General features: G+C 44.6%; 1 long non-coding RNA gene across 1 annotated transcript; it reads left to right on the forward strand.

The window, feature by feature from the left end:
• The first annotated feature begins 6,678 nt into the window (after positions 1-6,678).
• On the forward strand, positions 6,679-12,974 carry LOC142486582 (uncharacterized). The gene is made up of 4 exons (XR_012799041.1): positions 6,679-6,789; positions 7,778-7,875; positions 9,442-9,552; positions 12,865-12,974. It is a non-coding gene; the product is annotated as an uncharacterized LOC142486582 (long non-coding RNA).
• Positions 12,975-20,083: the final 7,109 nt, after the last annotated feature.

The following is a 20,083-nucleotide window of genomic DNA, read 5'->3' on the forward strand; positions in this document are numbered from 1 at the left end:
CTTGCGTGGTAGAAGCTCAAGAACAAGGATGTCAAACTCCAGTCCTCGAGGGCCGCAAACAGGCCAGGTTTTCAGGATATCCCTACTGAAAACCTGGCCTGTTTGGGACCCTCGAGGACTGGAGTTTGACATGCATGCTCTAGAAGGAGCACAGCTGTGGGTGGGAGGTGGATTTGCTTTGCATCAAATGGTTTGGAGCAAGGTTTATTGTATGTATTATCATAATAACAATGCAATGCTTAACTTTTATTTCAGGAGGGATGACTGCAGAACAGAAGTGAATATTGAAGCCATGTGTTCCTTTTCTTGCAAAAGAGAAAATTTGAAGGACAGTTGAAGAGAAGGAAAATTACTACACAGAGACAGATAAGCAATGTGTATATTTCTCATTTACCATTTAGTATTTGTCGTTTTATTGACTCCACACAATCCGGCTGCTACGGGTTTCACATTGAATATTTTCATCTCTACTCTACCCCTTCCTGTGATCTGAACCATGCAAGTTTTCGTTGATTCAATACATCATGAGTAGAGTGTGGCTACAGTATGAAGTAAAGACCCAAGGACCACATCTACTACCATTCATAACAAGAACATGTGCAGTAGCGCACAGCTGCAGTTCTATGTGATTGTTATGAAAGGTTGAGGTGGTTCAATTCTATGAATCTGGAGTGGGATGGATCCTGTTTGCATCATATGGTTTCATCTAGGCCAGTAGATTATATAACTCTCAGTACAGGTTACACATGGCATCAGTATTAGTGATTTAAAGAGGAGGAAAGCTTCAATGTGGAGAACAAAGCCAAGTAATGTTGAAGTTACTCCTTTTACCATTTACTTGGTCAGTCTGTACTGTCTACTCTCCACACAGCTGCTAAGGATCTTCCATTTTAAATACTTTCACCTCCTATTCTGCACTGCTTTGCTGCCCATTATTCAGAGATGCGTTCCAGTCATGTTTAGCACTCTGAATCTCTCTGCAGTCATTGGTTCAGCACATCATGGGTAGAGCATGGCTACAGATACAGCAAGCTATTATTATTTTACCGGCTGATCACCCATAATATTGCATTAAAACATAGAATATCACTTAATTTCCAAAAGATTCAGTGATACTGATAATGCAGAATCTCACAACATTTCCCATCATAATGCCATAATGCACAAGTGGGAGAAATAATCCTTGCTATATCTGTACATTGTGTGACGTATTACCTCAATGACCAATGAGAGCAAGTACATCTTCTGTATAGAGCGGCTGTGTTATGATGCAGTTATTGATCATCATTGACATAATCACAAGAATCTTATGCAAAGGGAAATTGTCCGCAGCGAAGTGAGATTTCAGCCCCCAAACGTCTGTAATATTAATGCAATGTCTTACTTTTGTTGCAGTGAACACTGAAGAGACGGATCTACTACAACACTGTACAGGATGAGCATACGCTACAAGCAGCAAAATGATCTTGCAGTTGACAGTATGTTGTTCTGGTAATGTGCACAATTATTATTTATGGGCTACACACCACAGTGCTGGACATATTCTGTTAACTTCAACTCTACTCCTAACATGGAGATGTCTTCCTGGTGTTACTGATTCAGTACATCATATGCACAGTGTGGTTATGATATGATGGATTGATTTAATGAACCCACCAACCAATGATGACATCTGCATCATCTTCTGTAAAGTGCAGCTACAGCATGATATTATCAGCATTTGGTGCGGTATAATCAGAGGTATCTATGTGCTTTTGTGCCTGTTTTAAGTCCTCCAGCTTAACGCCCCTACACCTCCCACTACACAGGCATACTTACTTATGCATACACTGACATCTGGCATACCTACACACACCCCAGGGCCACTTCCTTCCCCTGATGTCAGGGAGAGGATGGGCATGCAGAGTGCAGTAAGTCTCCACGTTACTCTGGCCAACAGTCTTGGCCTACCTCCAGCATCTGTCACCCACAACATCTGTTCCCTCCTTGTAAAGTGCTGAACTATCTCACCTGGGTCAGTGCTATAGCTGATCACAGTGCCCGATCAGGATGTCACTGTGACAGGCAGCAGTGCAGATTGACCGGTCAATCAATGCAGTGCCGCAACATATGCACTAAATGAGATTTCCGTGCCCCCAGTCAGGTTACTCCCTGGGCAGTGACCCTGCTCACACCCTCCCCTAGTTCCACCTCTGATCACAATTATCTCTCTTGGAGAGTGTAGCAAATTGGAGTTGGGGGAATCTCACCTCTGCCATGCATGGTCACAATCTGGGCACAGGACCCAAATAGTGGGCAATGTGGCACTTCTTACAGTAGAGAATAAGTAACTTTATTCTTTACTTGTGTATTAAGGACCTTATTTGCATTAAATTCAGTCCACATGGGACCAAGACTTTCTGGCTTACTGAACAAAGTGGAATTGTTTCGTAGAGGGTGGAGAATTGTATTTTATCTGAAATTACCCCCTCTGCACAAAATACAAACAATTATACCCATACAAGTACCTTGTGGAAGTTGTTGCCCTCTATCTTCCTGTGGTCTCTCCCTGTTTCTCACCGTGCCTCCTCCCATTTCCTTGCACCTCTGCGTCTCCGCATATATCCCTATACTCAGAGCCGGCTCCGGTCAGTGACATGGGATGCCCAAATATGAGCATACCCATATATGGGCATCCATGCCACTGACCGGAGCCCGCTCTGTTGCGGATATGGAGAGAGATTGGGAGATTTACATCCCCTTATAATTCATATGGTGCATAGTACCGGCACGTATTGTTTTACCGGTACTGTGTACCTTCTTACTTTCACACTGGTACAGTATGTGCTGCAGTGGGACTGAGAGGGATATATTGGTAACACATAGTCATTGGTGGGGGAATTCAATCCATTTTGAAAATAGTAATGCATTGTTTTTTACTTTTTTTTTTGCAGTAATGAAGAATGAAAAAGTTCTGTTAAAATTGAATTGGACGTGAACTGGATTCAGCATTTCATCATCAACTCTGCACCAGTGTGAATTGACGTTCTTTAATGTTCTGACAAGGTACATGCAACATCTCTTCCTCTACCCCTACACCACCCTCTGCCTCTTGCCTCTCTCTCCACCTCCCTGCTAAGCGTATTAACCCATCTAATGTAATCCACATTCCTTGTCTCACTTTACTCTTCCCTTCTCACGTGCCCTCTGGAATGTCTGCTCTACGACTAACATGGTCTATTTGTACATGACCTCTTCTGCTCTCATCATCCACCACTTCTCATTCCCCTCACCCCTGTCCTACTCGATACCTCAGCTTAATTGAACTCTCTCCTCTGACATCTACCCTTATCTCTAACCTCTCCTCACTTTCTGCTTAAACTAGCTATCTTGTTAACTCTTACAATGCTATCATCTCCTCCTCCCTCCTCCTCCATCATCTATATGCCCCTTCTAGGCTCTGACACACTCATCCCTCTAAGGCCGTGATTATCATGGGCACACGCTTGGTTGTCCACAGTGCGTGCGAGCGATGCAGGGCCTCCCCGTCGCCTCGGACCTCAGTGCAGGGATTGCTGGAGCGACAGGCATGCGCTAACTTTGCCATCTGTTGCGTGCTTACTATAGACGCAGCCTAACCCATGCATTGGTTTAATTCACAAGCACGCTCTCATCACACTTCATCACATCACACTGCTGCTCTTAACACCTATGGAGGAAATCTCACAGTCTGATTTTCTACACTAAACCTTTGTCCTGTTCTGTAAAACTCTGCTCCTTTTTTTAAGGTCAAACACTACTTTTTCCTCACTCATCAACACTCCAATTTCATTCACACTGTCTTCTATGTATTTGAGTCCCACCACTGACTTTCTCCTCCCACTTAACATCCATCCTTTATTTCTCCTCAAGCCTTTGCTCACTTGAGGCAAGGTGGATGCCATCCACAAGTAGATTCGTTCTCTCCCTTCCCCCTCTCTCTTTTTCTATCTAGATCTCATTGCACTCTTGACTCCTTTTCTCCTGTCACAAAGCTGGAACCTGATCTTCTCTTCTCCCTCTACCACATGCCCTCTCAATCCTATATTCTCACTCTCACCCACATCTTCAATTCCTCCATATCCTTTGGCTCTTTCAACTCTTCCTTTTAAGCATGCAGTGGTCACCCCTATTCTCAAAAATAACCTTGACCTTGTGTGAATTTCTAACTATCGCCCTGTATCCGTCCTACCATTTGCCTCCTAATTGCTAGAACGTCTTGTGATCTCCCGTTTGATCAACATTCTTAAATCACATGCTCCTCTGGGCCCTTCACAATCTGCCTTTCCCAATGTAACCAATTATGTACATAAAGAAAATTCCCAAGGTCCATTTTACTTACTAATCCTGCTTGATCTCTCTTCTGCTTTTGATACTGTCAATCACTCTTCTCATTCATATTCTAAACTCTTTCTTCGTATCCGCAGCAAACTTATATCCTGGTTTTCATCATACTTCTCCATCACACATTCTCCATCTCTGTTGCTAACGTGTCTTTGTCTCCTGTTGTTTTGTCTGTTGGTATACCTCAGGACTCTGTTCTGGGACCTCTCTCACTACATACTATCACTAGTTGACCTTATCAACTATTTTGGCCCTTGATATCATCTCTATGCAGATGATACACACACCTATCCACCCTACCGTCACTCCTGCAATTTAGTTCCTAGTTTCGGGTCGCCTCCTGGCTATATCCTCCATGGATGACACTCTTCTGCCTTAAACCTAATGTCTAAAACTGAGCTCCTCATATTTCCCCCTAAATCTGGCCTAATATCACCTTTCTCCATCGCAGTAAACAGTACTACCATCATCCTGTCATGAAAGCACATTGCCTAGGAGTAACATTTGACTCTTCCCTTTCCATCTTCATTCACGACACTGGCTAAAGTTTGTCGATTCTTTCTCTGTAATATTTCCAAGATTTGCCCTTTTCTCTGTCAATCTACTGCTAAAACGCCAATGCATGCCCTTATCGTATGGGTTAACATACTGCTAACAGGGCTCCCTGCTTCACAACTTTCTCATTTGCAATCTATCCAAAACTCTGCTGCTTGAATAATTTCCCTTTCTCCCACAACAGTATCTGCTCATCTCCTCCTCCTCCTTAAATCCCTCTCCTTGCTTCCCATCAAGTTTCAGATCACCTACAAAGTTCTCCTCCTTACCTTTTTGTTAAGGTTCTCTATTAGTGGTGTACCGAGTACCCGGCGTTACCCGACACATTTCCAGCTACCCGGACATTACTCGAAACCGGCCACTGAGAAGTGGACTTGGCCGGGTAATACCCGGCGTCGGGTAATGTCAGGGCAGCTGGAAATAATCTTTTATACTTACCTTTCCTAAGACATCTAGGATCAGCAGCAGCAGTCCTCTGATGTTGGCAGCATCAGAGGTGTCTTCACCTGGCGGGGGGAGCTGCAGGAATCACTTCCACAGCACCGAAGCAGGTAAGCTGTGTCTGTGAGCCTGCAGCTCCCCCGCCGGCTGAAGACACCACAGATGCTGCCACCGTCACAGGACTGCTGCTGATCCTAGATGTCACCGCCACCCGGAAGGTAAGTGCCAAACCGTGTACCCGACCGGGTAGAACCTTTCATTTTGGCCGGGTACCCGTTACCCATTTTTTTATAGTTGAGGACCCAGTCCAACACTATTCTCTATTCATCTGCTCCTTCCTACATATCATCTTTGGTCTCGTTATGCCCTTCCTCGTCTCCTAAGCTCTACTAATAGCTGTCTCCATTATACTTCTTACACCTCTACTGCGCACTCGCTCTCTTGCCTGAAACCCTTTCCCATCAATTTACCTGTGAAACTCACACACACTCAGTATATGCCAACATACCCTCTTCCACCCACATTTAAGATCAACCTTAAAATTCACAACTTAAATGAAGCATTTCAATAGCTTTTACTCGTTGCTACTGTCACTCATTCAGTCACTAACTATTGTTCCCAAGAAGTGCTTTATACTACAAGTACCCACCATTAAGGACAAGCATTGTCATCTACTGCACTTGTTCCCCCACCTGTTGTCTCTCTGTAAGTCTCCTTACATTTCTCTTAGATTGTAAACTACCCAGGACAGGGATTTACTTTCCTATTGTCTGTTTTTGTTTGTTGAACTTATTGTATAATAATTTCCTGTACTTTTTGGTCTCTCTTGTAAAGCGCTGAGTACACAATGGGTGGTATATAAATAGAGATATATGCAGAGTCTAGAGACAAGGCACACGTGTATAGGTAGCTACAGTTTATCCGGGACCGTATGCATCCTTGAAGTGCCTGTCCCAGTTATTTTCTATTGATTGCAATGTAGGAGTGTCTGTCCTGTCTTATTTTTTTTATTATTATTATCATTATTATTATTATATATACAAAGATATATACAAAGATTGTTTCCTGTCGTTAGCATGACATTGTGTGACACAGTGTGATGTCATTGATTCAGTAGATTGTGTGCAGACCGGGACTGCAGTACAGTTTCACTGACATGAATAACTTGTGTGGTAGAAGCTCTAGAAGGAGCACAGCTGTGGGAGGGAGGTGGATTTGCTTTGTATCACATGGTTTGGAGCAAGGTTCATTGTATGTATCGTCAATAATAATTATAATAATAATAATGCAATGCTTAACTTTTTTATTTCAAGAGGAAAGACTGCAGAACAGAAGTGAATATTGAAGCCATGTGTTCATTTTCTTGCAAAATAGAAAATTGAAGGACAGTTGAAGAGGAGGAAAATGACTACACAGAGACAGATAAGCAATGTGTATATTTCTCATTTAGTATTTGTCGTTTTATTGACTCCAAAAAATCCGGCTGCTAAGGGTTTCGCATTGGACATATTCACCTCTACTCCACCCCTTCCTGTGATCTGTACCATGCAGATTTTTGTTGATTCAATACATCATGAATAGAGTGTGGCTACAGTATGAAGTACTGACCCAAGGACCACATCTACTACCATTCATAACAAGAACATGTGCAGTAGCGCACTGCTGCAGTTCTATGTTATTGCTATGAAAGGTTGAGGTGGTGCAATCATATGAATCTTGAGTGGGAGGGATCCTGTTTGCATCATTTAATTTGATCTAGGCCAGTAGAGTATATAACTCTCAGTACAGGTTACATATGGCATCAGTATTAGTGATTTAAAGAACAGAAAAACAGGAGTGGAGAACAAAACCAAGTAATGTTGAAGTTACTACTTTTTACTATTTACTTGGTCAGTCTGTACTGTCTACTCCCCACACAGCTGCTAAGGGTTTCCATTTGAGATACATTCACCTTCTACTCTGCACTACTGTGCTACCCTCTATTCAGAGATGAGTTCAAGTCATGTTTACCACTCTAAATCGCTCTGCAGTCATTGATTCAGCACATCATGGGTAGAGCATGGCTATAGATACAGCAAGCTTTATTTTACCCTAATATTGCATTAAAAAATAGAATATCACTCAGTTTCCTACAGATTTACTGATGCTGATAATGCAGAATCTCACCCTCCCATCATAATACACCAGAGGAAGAAATAATCCTTGCTATATATGTACATTGTGTGACATATTGCCTCCATGACCATTGATGGCAAATACATATTCTGTATAGAGCAGCTGTGTTATGATGTAGTTGTTATTGATCATCATTGAGATATAATCACAAGAATCTTATGCAAAGGGAAACTGTCATTAGCATAGTGGGATTTCAGCCCCCAAACTTCTGTAATATTAATGCAATGTCTTACTTTTATTGCAGTGAACACCGAAGAGACGGATCTACTACAACACTGCACAGGACAAGAGTATACACTACAAGCAGCAAAATGATCATGCAGTTGACAATATGTTGTTCTGGTAATGTGCACAATTATTATGTATGGGCTCCACACCACAGTGCTGGACATATTTTGTTAACTTCAACACTACCCCTACCATGGAGATGTCTTCCTGTGATTGGTGTTACTGATTCAGTACATCATATGCATAGTGTGGCTATTATATGATGGATTGATTTAATGAACCCACCAAACACTGATGACATCTGTATCATCTTCTGTAAAGTGCATCTACAGCAGGATATTATCAGCATTTGGGGTGATATAATCAGAGGCATCTATGTGCTTTTGTGCTGGGTAAAGTCCTCCAGCTGAACCGCCCCCCGCCCCCCACCCCCCTACACCTCCTGCCACACAGGCAAACTTACTTACACACACAGCACACTTACTTATGCACACTGACACTTGGCATACCTACACACACACACCCCACAGCCACTGGCATGCATGCAGAGTCCTGGGCATGCAGGATGGGCATGCAGAGTACAGAATATCTCCACCTTGCTCTGGCCCGTACTCTTGGCCTACCCCCAGCATCTGTCACCCACAACCTCTGTTCCCTCCCTGTAAATTGCTGCACTAACACACCTTGGTCAGCGCTGCAACCGATCACAGCACCGGATCATGTCACTGTGATAGGAAGCAGTGCTAATTGACCGGTCAATCAATGCCACGTGGCAACATACGCACCAAAAGAGATTTCCATGCCCCCTGACAGGCTACTCCCTGGGCAGTGACCCTGCTCATCTTCCACCTCTGATCACAATATTCTCTCTTGGAGAGTGTAGCAAATTGGAGTTGGGGGAATTTCACCTCTGCAGTGCATGTAGAGTCCTGTATGCAGAGTACAGAAAGTCTCCACCTTAGTCTGGCCCGTACTCTTGGCCTACCCACAGCATCTGTCACCCACAAATAATACATACACTAATACTCCCCACAATACACACTTTAATACCTCCTCAATAATAATCTCCCCAATAATATTATAGTCTTAAACACAATATACACAATACCCCCTAACACAAGATACCCAATCTAACACTCTCCTCTGCACCTCAACATAATATACACACTATAATACCCTACACACAATATAATACTCCCACACACACACAATATACACACTATCCTCCTACCGCCATAAAACACAACCAATAATACACACACACTTTGTGGATGTTGGGACCAGCTCCTTGCATGCACCAGTGAAAGAGAGAGGCCTGCCATCCGTGCCTCCCTCCGTTTCCCATCTTCTCCCTGTCTCTCTCCCTCCCTTTCTTTGCATCTCCCTGCATCTTTGCGTATACCCAGTCAGTGACGGCTCCGGTCACGTGATGCCTTAATATGGGCTTATCCATATATCTGTTGCAGAGATGGAGAGAGACCTGGAGATTTTACATTTCCTTATAATTCATATTGGTACTTAGTACGGGCACTTATTGTTTTATCAGTACTGGGTACCTGACCGTACTGGCCTACGAGTGAGAAGGCAATATTGGCATCACACAGTTACTGTTGAATATGTCATTCAATCCATTTTGAAAATAGTAATGCAATGTGGTTTTGTTTTGTTTGCTTTTTGCAGTAATGAAGAATGAAAAAGTTATATTAAAATTAAATTGGAGGGGAACTGGATTCAGCATTTCTTCATGAACTCTGCACTTGTGAGCATTGACCTTCTTGAGTGCCCTGACAGGTACACGCAACTTTAAGACTATAATCTTCATCAACTGCTGTGCAAGCTTTCGTGCTATACCTCCCCCTCCGGTTTTGATTTATACATTTGCTCTCTCAATTCATGTCCTCTAATATCTGGAGGCTCTCTCCTAGCATTTCTCTCTACCACAGCACGTCATCCCAATGTAACCTCTCTCTTGTTCTTTCTGTTTACTGTTTCCTCACTCCTCTGTAAAACTTTTCTAATTTCTCTAACTTCCACACTCCTGCTTTTATCCACATGTTCTATACACTTTCCTTCCCCTACCTTTGCATGTGTCTACACAAAGCACCATTTGTACAGACCTCTATTGCAGCTATTTCTGCACTGCTCAATGAAATGCACTCCTGCACATCCTATTCTCTTCCACCTTCCCTCATTCTCTACGCCCCCCTCTCAAAGCCCCCTCTCTCTATGTCTCCTCTCTCTACGCCTATCTGTCTCATTCTCTTGACGCCCTTCTCTCTCTACATATCCCTATCTCTGTCTCTCTCTACACCTATCTCTGTGTCTCCTTCTATGCTCGCTGATGTTGGGGGATATCTCTTATAATCTTGGACCGGCTCATATACACATCAGGCCTCCCTACTAAGAGTGTTAACCTATCTAATGTAATCCACATTCCTTTCCTTACTTTTCTCTTCCCTTCTCCTGTGCCCTCTGGAATGTCCACTCTTACTAACAAGGCTCTAGTTGTACATAACCTCTTCTGCTCTCATCAGTCACAATCAGTCATTCCCCTCACCGCATCTTACCTGTCCCACTGATTTGCCTCTGCTTAATTAAACTCTCCTCTGACATCTACTCTAACCTCTCTTCTCTCTTCTCTCTCTTTCTTTCTGCTTAAACTAACAATCTTATTAACTCTTACAATGCTATCCTCCTATCTATATGCCCCCTATAGGCTCTGACACACTCATCCCTCTAACCCACACCTTTGGCTAAATTCCCAAACACACTCATCACACTTCCACTCGCTGTTCTTAATACCTACGGAGGAAATCTCACACTTTGTTTGATTTTTCTACAGTAAAAATGTCTCCTGTCCTGTATAAAGCTGCTCTCTAGGGCTAAATACACTACTTTTTTCCACACTCATCAACACTCAAATTTAATTTACGCTGTTTTTTTTCTCTGTATTTGACTCCCTCCACTGACCTTCTCCTCCCACTTGCCATCCTTCCTTCACTTCTCCTCAAGCATTTGACTACTTCAGAGGCAAGGTGGATGCCACCCAAAAGGAGATTCCTTCTGTCCCTTCCCCCTTCTCTCCTTCTTCCCAAATCTCCTTCTGCACTTGACTCATTTTCTTCTCTTACAGAGCTGGAAGCTAATCATCTTCTATTCTCCCTCTACCACATGCCCTCTAGATCGTATCCCCTCACACCTTACTGCATCTCTTAGTCCCCACTCTCACCCACATCTTCAATTTCTCCCTATTCTCTGGATTTTTGCCCTCTTACTTTAAGCCTGTAGCGGTCACCCTTTTGTCAGAAACAAACTACACCCTATGTGCCTTACTAACTACCGCTCTGTATCCCTCATGCTGTTTGCCTTCTAATTGCTAGTGTCAACATTCTTAAATCACATGCCCTCCTGGATCCTTTACAACCTGCCTTTCGTACAGCACGTTCTACAGACTGTGCTTAAAGCTAATTCCCAAGGTTTTTCCCTACTAATCCTACTTGATCTATCGGCTGCGTTTGTTGCTCTCAATCACTCTCCTCCTTCATATTCTAAACTCTCTCTTGGTATCAGTAACAAAGTTCTATCCTGGTTTTCATCATAACTTTCCTGTCACACATTCTCCATCTCTGTTGCTAACATGTCTTCGTCTTCTATTGATCTGTCTGTGGGTATACATCAGGGCTCTGTTCTGAGATCTCTCTTTCTCTCTACATACTATCATTTGGTGACTTCATCAATGCTTTTGGCCTTAGATATAATCTCTATGCGGATGATACACACACAAATCTATCCACCCCTGTTCTCACTCCTGCAATCCAGTCCCTACTCTTGGGTTGTCTCCTGGCTATATGCTCATGGATGGCACTCCACTGCCTTAAACTTAATGTCTAACACTGGGCTCATATTATCCCCTTTCTCCATCACAGTAAACAGTACTACCATCTATCTTGTCATCAAACATGTTGCATAGGAGTAACATTTGGCTCTTCAATTCCATCTCCATTCACATGCACGGCTATGGGTAAAATGTGTTGCCTCTTTCTCTGTAATATTGCCAAGATCTTCCCTTTCCCCTCTCAACCTACTGCTAAAACTCCAATGTATACTGTTATCCTATAGGTTATTTTAACATACTACTAACAGGCCTCCATGCTTCACAACTTTCTCCTATGCAAAACTCTGCTGCTTGAATTATCTCACTTTCTCCCACAACAGTCTCTGCTCATCTCCTTAAATCCCTGTCCTGGCATCCCATCAAGTTTTTGTATCACCTACAAAGTTCTCCTCCTTACCTTTTTGTTAAGGCTCTCCATTAATCTGCTCCTTCTTGCATATCATCTTTGATCTCTCGTTATGCCCTTGCTTGTCTCTTGCACTATAACCATAACTGTCTCCTGTAAACTTCTTTCACCTCTACTGTTCTCTCACTTGCCTGAAACCATTTTCCATCACTGCACCGTACATGTGAAACTTCCTCACACTCAGTATATGCCAACATAACCTCTTCCACCCACATGTAAGACCAATCTTAAAATTCACGACTTAAATCAAGCATTTAAAAAACTTTGACTCGTGGCTACTGTCCCACACCCACAGTCACTGCTAACAACTATTGTTCCCAAGATGTGCTTTCTACTAATTGTACCCACCATTAAGGACAAGCATTGTCATCTACTGCACTTCTTCCCCCAACTGCTGCCTCTCTTTAAGTCTTCTAACATTTCTATTAGATTGTAAAGTTCCCAGGGCAAGGATTTACTTTCCTATAATCTGTTTTTATTTGTCGCACTTATTTTTTAATTATTTTTCCCCTCTCCCCTAATGATATACATATAGGTTTTCCTGTCATTTGCATGACAGAGTTATTATGGTTAACTATTGCATCATGTAGACTGCCTTTTCAGTGTGATGTAATTGATTCAGTACTTTGTGTGCAGACTGTGACTGCAGTACAGTGTCACGAACATTAATGACTTGTGTGGTAGAAGCTCTAGAAGGAACACAGCTATGGGAGGGAGGTGGATTTACTTTGGATCACATGGTTTGGCGCAAGGTTCATTGTATGTATGATCATAACCATGCAATGCTTAACTTTTATTTCAGGAGGGAAGAACAGTGAATATTGAAGCCATGTGTTTCTTTTCTGTCAGAAGAGAAATTTTGAAAGACAGTTGAAGAGGAGGAAAATGACTACACAGAGACAGATAAGCAATGTGTATATTTCTCATTTAGTATTTGTCGTTTTGTTGACTCCACACAATCCAGCTGCTAAGGGTTTCGCATTGGACATATTCCCCTCTACTCTACCCTTCCTGTGATCTGTACCATGCAGGTTTTTGTTGATTCAATACATCATGAGTAGAGTGTGGCTGCTGTATGAAGTATTGACCCAAGGACCACATCTACTACCATTCATAACAAGAACATGTGCAGTAGCGCACTGCTGTAGTTCTATGTGTTTTATTAAAGGTTGAAGTGGTGCAATCATATGAATCTGGAGTGGGATGAATCCTGTTTGCATCATATGGTTTCATCTAGGCCAGTAGAGTATATCTCTCAGTACAGGTTACACATGGCATCAGTAGTAGTGATTTAAAGAACAGAAAAAACAAGAGAAACTTCAATGTTGATAACAAAGCCAAGTAATGTTGAAGATACTCCTTTAACTATTTATTTGATCAGTCTGTACTGTCTACTCCCCACACAGCTACTAAGTCTTCCATTTGAGATACATTCACCTCCTACTCTGCACTGCTGTTCTGTCCTCTATTCAGAGATGAGTTCCAGTCATGTTTACCACTCTGAATCACTCTGCAGTCATTGATTCAGCACATCATGGGTAGAGCATGGCTACAGATACAGTAAGCTTTATTTTACCGGCTGATCATCCATAATATTGCATTAAAACATAGAATATTACTCAGTTTCCAAAAGATTCAGTGATGCTAATAATGCAGAATCTTACAACACATCCCATCATAATGCACCAGAGGAAGAAATAATCCTTGCTACACTACCGACACGTTTTATTGAAGCACGGCTAGCACCGCAAGCCGGGGGATGCCCCGGCGTGCTAGCCGCACTCCCTCAGCGTGCCGCGCATCACCGATGCACGGTCACGCGTCATCGGGTGCCTGCGCCCCCTGCACGCGCGTCCAGGGCTCCCCGAGGGAGCACTGGTGTCCCGCGATGTGGGGGACAGCGGCAGGGGGTTCCGGGGGACCCGACGGACCCGGCAGCGGAAGGGAGAAAGCCCCGATCGGAGGGCGCTCCTCCGCTGCTTCGGCGTGCGCCCGGCACCCTCCGGCGCGCGCCAGGTTACTGCTGCGGCGAAGAACGGGCAAATGCTCGAATAAACTCGGCCGCAGCAGTATATCTGTACATTGTGTGACGTTTGGCCTCCATGACCATTGATAGCAAATACATATTTTGTATTGAGCGGCTGTGTTATGATGTAGTTGTTATTGATCATCATTGAGATATAATCACAAGAATCTTATGCAAAGGGAAAATGTCTGCAGCATAGTGGGATTTCAGCTCCCAAACTTCTGTAATATTAATGCAATGTCTTACTTTTATTGCAGTGAACACTGAAGAGACGGATCTACGACAACACTGCACAGGACAAGAGCAAACACTACAAGCAGCAAAATGATCTTGCAGTTGCAAGTATGTTCTGTAATGTGCACAATTATTATTTATGGGCTACACACCACAGTGCTGGACATATTCTGTTAACTTCTACCCCTACCATGGAGATGTCTTCCTGTGATTGATTCAGTACATCATATGCACAGTGTGGCTATGATATGATGGATGGATTTAATGAACCCACCACCCACTGACATCTGCATCATCTTCTGTAAAGTGCAGCAGGATATTATCAGCATTTGGGGTGGTATAATCTGGGGCATCTATGTGCTTTTGTGCCTGGATAAGTTCCTCCAGCTGAACCACCCCCCTATACCTGCCACACAGGCATACTTACAGAGCACACTTACTTATGCACACTGACACTTGGAATACACACACACACACACACACACAGACACTGTCATGCATGCAGTGTCCTGTATGCAGAGTACAGAAAGTCTCCACCTTACTCTGGCCCGTACTCATGGCCTATCCCCAGCATCTGTCATCCACAACCTCTGTTCCCTCCCTGTAAAGTGCTGCACTAACACACCTGGATCAGCGCTGCAGCTGATCACAGTGCCGGATCATGATGTCAATGGGATAGGCAGCAGAGCTGATTGACAAGTCAATCAATGCAGCTCCGCAATATATGCACCAAAAGAGATTTCTGTACCCCCTGTCAGGCTACTCCCTGGGCAGCGACCCTTCTCACCCCTCTCATTCCACCTCTGATCACAATAATCTCTCTTGGAGTGTGTAGCAAATTGGAGTTGGGGGAATCTCACCTCTGTAGTGCATGGTCACAATCTGGGCACTGTACCCAAATATTGGGCAATGTGGCACGTCTTACAGTAGAGAATAGAATAAGTAACTATATTCTTTACTTGTGTATTAAGGAACTTATTTGCAATAAAAATTCAGTCCACCTGGGACCAAGACTTTCTGGTTTTCTGAACAAAGTGGAATTGTTTTCCTATAATTTTATATTCTCTGAAATGTAACATCACAATAAAGTACTCCTATTTTTTTCCTTTGTGCTTTTTTATGGACTATTCCTTTATGTATTTCACTTAATGGGACTAATTACCTTACGATTAGATTTCACTTGTATTTTCTTGGGTTACTCTTTGGAATTTCTCTCTGTGTTCATTTATACTATCTTATTTAGAGCAGTCTTTGCCATTGGACCCCATTTCTTGCCAGAGAGATCTGTAACACAGAGTATTGAAGAGAGTACAGAACAGTGGTGAAGTAGATTTTTATGCTTCTAGGCAGCCTCCCTTCTCACCATGTATTCTGCCCCCGACGGTCTCTTGCACTGCTCCCTCCTACACCCACTCTCCTCACTCTTCCCTCCCCTCCCCGCTATCACTCAATGACCCCCTCTCATTCAATCCTGCTCCCTTACTCCCCCCTCACTCATTCTTCCTTCTGCACACACAATCCTCCCGAATATCACTCCCAAACAACACACACACTAATTCTCCCCACAATACACACTATAATACCTCCTTGTGACGATAGCTTCCACAGGCTTATTAATATTACACAAAAATAATTGGGTTTGAACTGAACGAGGCTTAAGATATAATAAATTGTATTTATTCCTTAGAATATAGGTGAACACAACAGATAATACAGTAACGAACAAGAAGTACACTTACTTAAGGGTTGGGGAATGAGAAGTATGATGTAGCATTTCTTTCAGCAGTGAGGAAATCATTCAGGTGATATCAGGTAACCATATCAGCAAACGAAGACAAAGGATATATGGGTGGACAGCAGTTTATAAACCATTCTCCTTCTATTCTTAACCTTAAGCACAGGGGATTGGTTTACAATTACCTCCAGCCACTCACTAACGTGGGAAAGCATTCTGACCCATGCCCCCCTGCTAGTTGGCACATGCGCAGTAGAACTCTGGGGGTCTCATTTCTGAAGCCCCACATTTACGTCAGGAATGCCAGACAGTCTACCATTTGGAGTTCTGGCAGGAAAACCTTTGTTTGGGCTTCGGATAAACAGTGAGGGTGATAAAACTCTTTGAACAGCACTTAAATCCTAGACATAGCGGCGTCCCCAGGGCCATCTGCTACCTTATGGCCCAAAAGAATCTCTTCTGGGTCTTTGTCCATACCTTAAGATACACTATTAAGCATAAAACATAAACGTATTAAAATATCCGGTTCCGTTAGGTTTAGCAGGTCCAAACTTCCCAGTTCGCATTGCCAGAACTGGGACACCATATGGTCCAAAAAGCGACTTGCTACGACCTAAGAAACCGGAGTTACACCAATGCACATTAAATCATTTTAATACAAAAATCTCCATTGAAAAAGAAATCTCAGCTTTTCACTAAATCCCCATTGAAAACAACGGGCAGCTCCGCCATAGACTTTCAATGGTAAATCGCCGCCATTGAAGTCAATGGGGGTTTTCTGCCATTGAAGTTTATGGGAAAAGTCCCGAACTTCAAGGGGGTCCATACTCCGTCGGGTTGGTCCAAGCGGGTCAAGGATGGTTCTGCAGCGATGCCGGAGCAGTGGCTACAGATACCCCAAACCCTGATCTGCTGAACCCTCCGGAACCGGAGATATGGATTCCTAAAATTCAGCATTTCTCACTTAGTCATTTTTCTGAGCCGTTTCTGCCGCCGCCGGCAAAGCCTATGGCGCGACCCGCTCTATCTGGTTCGACCCTTATCGGGGGTCCAGGATTCGGGGACCCGGTGGTGGTCGAGTGGGGGGACGCTTAGGAACTAGGGGCAAAAAGAATTTTATCCCTAGGTGCCCTAAAACAGTTTATTTCCCCGCTAATTGACGTTTAACTTGACCCAGTGATTTTAGCTCTTTTGAAGGACATTGTATCCGCTTTGCGGTTTGCGGTCTGGACGGCAGCCAACTAGGTTACCTCGAGGCATCTCCATTGAAGTCAATGAGCCCATTGACTTTCAATGGGAAACCGCCGCTCTCCCTCTCGGACGCCACCTGCTGGTCACTACAGGAAACAGGACGAAAACAGCACAAATTCCTATTGAAATGCATTGAGCCCTAATGGCGGCCAATGGGGACCTGCAAAATGGTGCCCGAAAAGGCGGGAAACTTACACAAAGAGCTATAATCATTAAAGAATTATTAACCCTTGTGCTCCCGGATGGATTCTAGTGTGTGTGTGTGATGCAAACACTGAGTAACCAGACATTACAATGGAACAGGGGAAAATACATTTACATGTCATAACAAGGGTTACATCACATTTCTGGACCTCAGCCCAGTTAACCCCTTGTCTCCCTGGTGCGGTCAGGGGTGGCCAAATGGGGTGCAACCCCTTTAATACCGGGCCACCCCCTCTCCCTCTACACCTCCCCTTCTTAATGCGTGTCCTGTGGCCCACTGGCCCTGACGGGGAGTGGGGCACTGCTGGCACCATTAATGAATTCAGTCTCAGAGGGATAGTCCTGGCGTGAAAGTCCATCAGCATTGCTGTTTTCACTACCCTTTTTGTGCTGAATGGTGAATTCAAATTCTTGCAAAGCCAAGCTCCATCTCAGCAGTTTGGCATTTTCCCCTGATACCCTCTGTAGCCAGCTCAGGGGATTGTGGTCGGTAATGACCGTGAAAGCCCTCCCATAGACATAGGGCTGGAGCTTTTTGAGTGCCCACACAATGGCCAAGCACTCCTTTTCAATGGTGGCATATGCCACCTCCCTGGGGAGCAGTTTGCGACTGAGATACACCACAGGGTGCTCTTTGCCGTCGTCCCCCACCTGGCTCAACACAGCCCCCACACCAAAGTCTGAGGCATCAGTCTGAATAAGAAAATGCTTGGTATAATCTGGGGCAGCCAGGATGGGGGCCTCAGCAAGCGCAGCTTTCAGTGCCTGGAAAGCAGTTTCACAGCAGGAGACCAGGTAATAAGCACAGGCAGTTGCTTCTTAGTCAGATCAGTCAGGGGTTTGGCCACGGCGCTGTACTGTGGGACAAATTTCCTGTAGTACCCTGCGGTGCCCAAAAAGGCCATGACCTGTTTCTTGGTTTTTGGAACAGGCCACTGAACTATGGCTTCTACCTTGGCTGGCTCTGGCTTGAAATGCCCTCCACCCACCCTGTGCCCTAAGTACAGGACTTCTGCCATACCTACCATACACTTAGTGGGTTTTAAGGTAAGCCCAGCCTCCCTGATTCTATCCAGCACCGCAGCTACATGTCCTATGTGGGATTCCCAGGAATTACTAAAGACAGCAATGTCATCTAAGTAAGCCCTGGCATAGTTCTGCATCCCTTCCAGTAACCTATTGACCAGGCGTTGGAAGGTAGCCGGGGCATTCTTCATCCCAAATGGCATCACCAAAAACTCATAGAGGCCACTTGGAGTGAAGAATGCTGACTTCTCCCTAGCCTCCAGGGTCAGGGGAATCTGCCAGTAGCCTTTGCTCAGATCCATGGTGGTCAGATACTTTGCCCCCGCGAGTTTATCTAGTAACTCATCCATGCGGGGCATGGGGTAAGCATCTGACACCGTCCCAGCGTTGAGCAACCGGTAGTCCACACAAAACCGGGTGGTTTTGTCCTTCTTAGGCACTAGGACTACTGGACTTGCCCAAGGGCTCTGGGACGGAGTAATTACCCCTAGGGTCAGCATCTCCTCAATCTCTCTCTCCATACTTGTCTTGACCTCTGCTGACACTCTATAAGTGTGCTTATGCAGAGGCTGCAGGTCCCCTGTGTGTACTGGGTGTTTGGTGAGATGTGTGGTCCCTGGCATGTCAGTGAAGAGGGCGCTATACTGAGCTAGCATGTCCCTGGCTTCTCCCTTCTGCCTAGCACTCAACTGTGCCCCGATCTCTACCTGCTCAACAGTGTTTCCTTGCTTTGCCTCCCCTAGGAGATCAGGCAGAGCATTGCTCGCCGGATCCTCCAGCAGTGGGCTACAAATGGCCATTACTGCTCCCATACTCGGTGCTCTGTATTCCTTTAACATATTAATGTGATATGTCTTGTGCCTCTCAGGCGCTACCTGTACAACATAGTTGCACTCATTCACCTTTCGGATAACCGGGTACGGTCCCGACCAGGCAGCCATCAGCTTGTTCTCCCGAGTGGGTTTGAGAACAAGCACCTGCTGTCCTGGGATGAATTCTCTGCTACGGCCTGCTGGTCATACCATTGCTTCTGCTTGGTCTGAGCAGCCCTGAGGTGGTCCTGGGCCACCCCCATAAGCATCTCTAACCGGTCTCTGAGATCTACTACATACTGGATCACTGAAGCATCAGTAGCAGTAGTCTTCCCCTCCCATCCCTCACGGAAGAGGTCCAGAGGTCCACGTACCCTGCGGCCATATAGTAGCTCGAAGGGGGAGAAGCCTGTAGATTCTTGCGGTACCTCTCGGTATGCAAACAGCAAGTGCTGCAGGTGAATCACCCAGTCTTTCCCCTCCGCCTCTATAAAGGTCCGAAGCATCTGCTTCAGGGTACCATTAAACCTCTCACATAATCCGTTTGTTTGGGGATGGTAAGGGGTAGTGCGCTGGTGCTGTACACCGCAGGCATCCCAGAGACAATGTAACAGTTCACTCATGAACTGCGACCCCTGATCAGTTAGGATCTCACTAGGGAAACCTACCCTAGCAAAAATGTTCAGCAAAGCTGCTGCCACTGTCTTGGCACTTATGGTGCCCAGCGCTACCG

The sequence above is a fragment of the Ascaphus truei genome, unplaced genomic scaffold, assembly GCF_040206685.1.
Source record: "Ascaphus truei isolate aAscTru1 unplaced genomic scaffold, aAscTru1.hap1 HAP1_SCAFFOLD_963, whole genome shotgun sequence".
In the NCBI taxonomy this organism is placed as follows: Eukaryota; Metazoa; Chordata; class Amphibia; order Anura; family Ascaphidae; genus Ascaphus; species Ascaphus truei.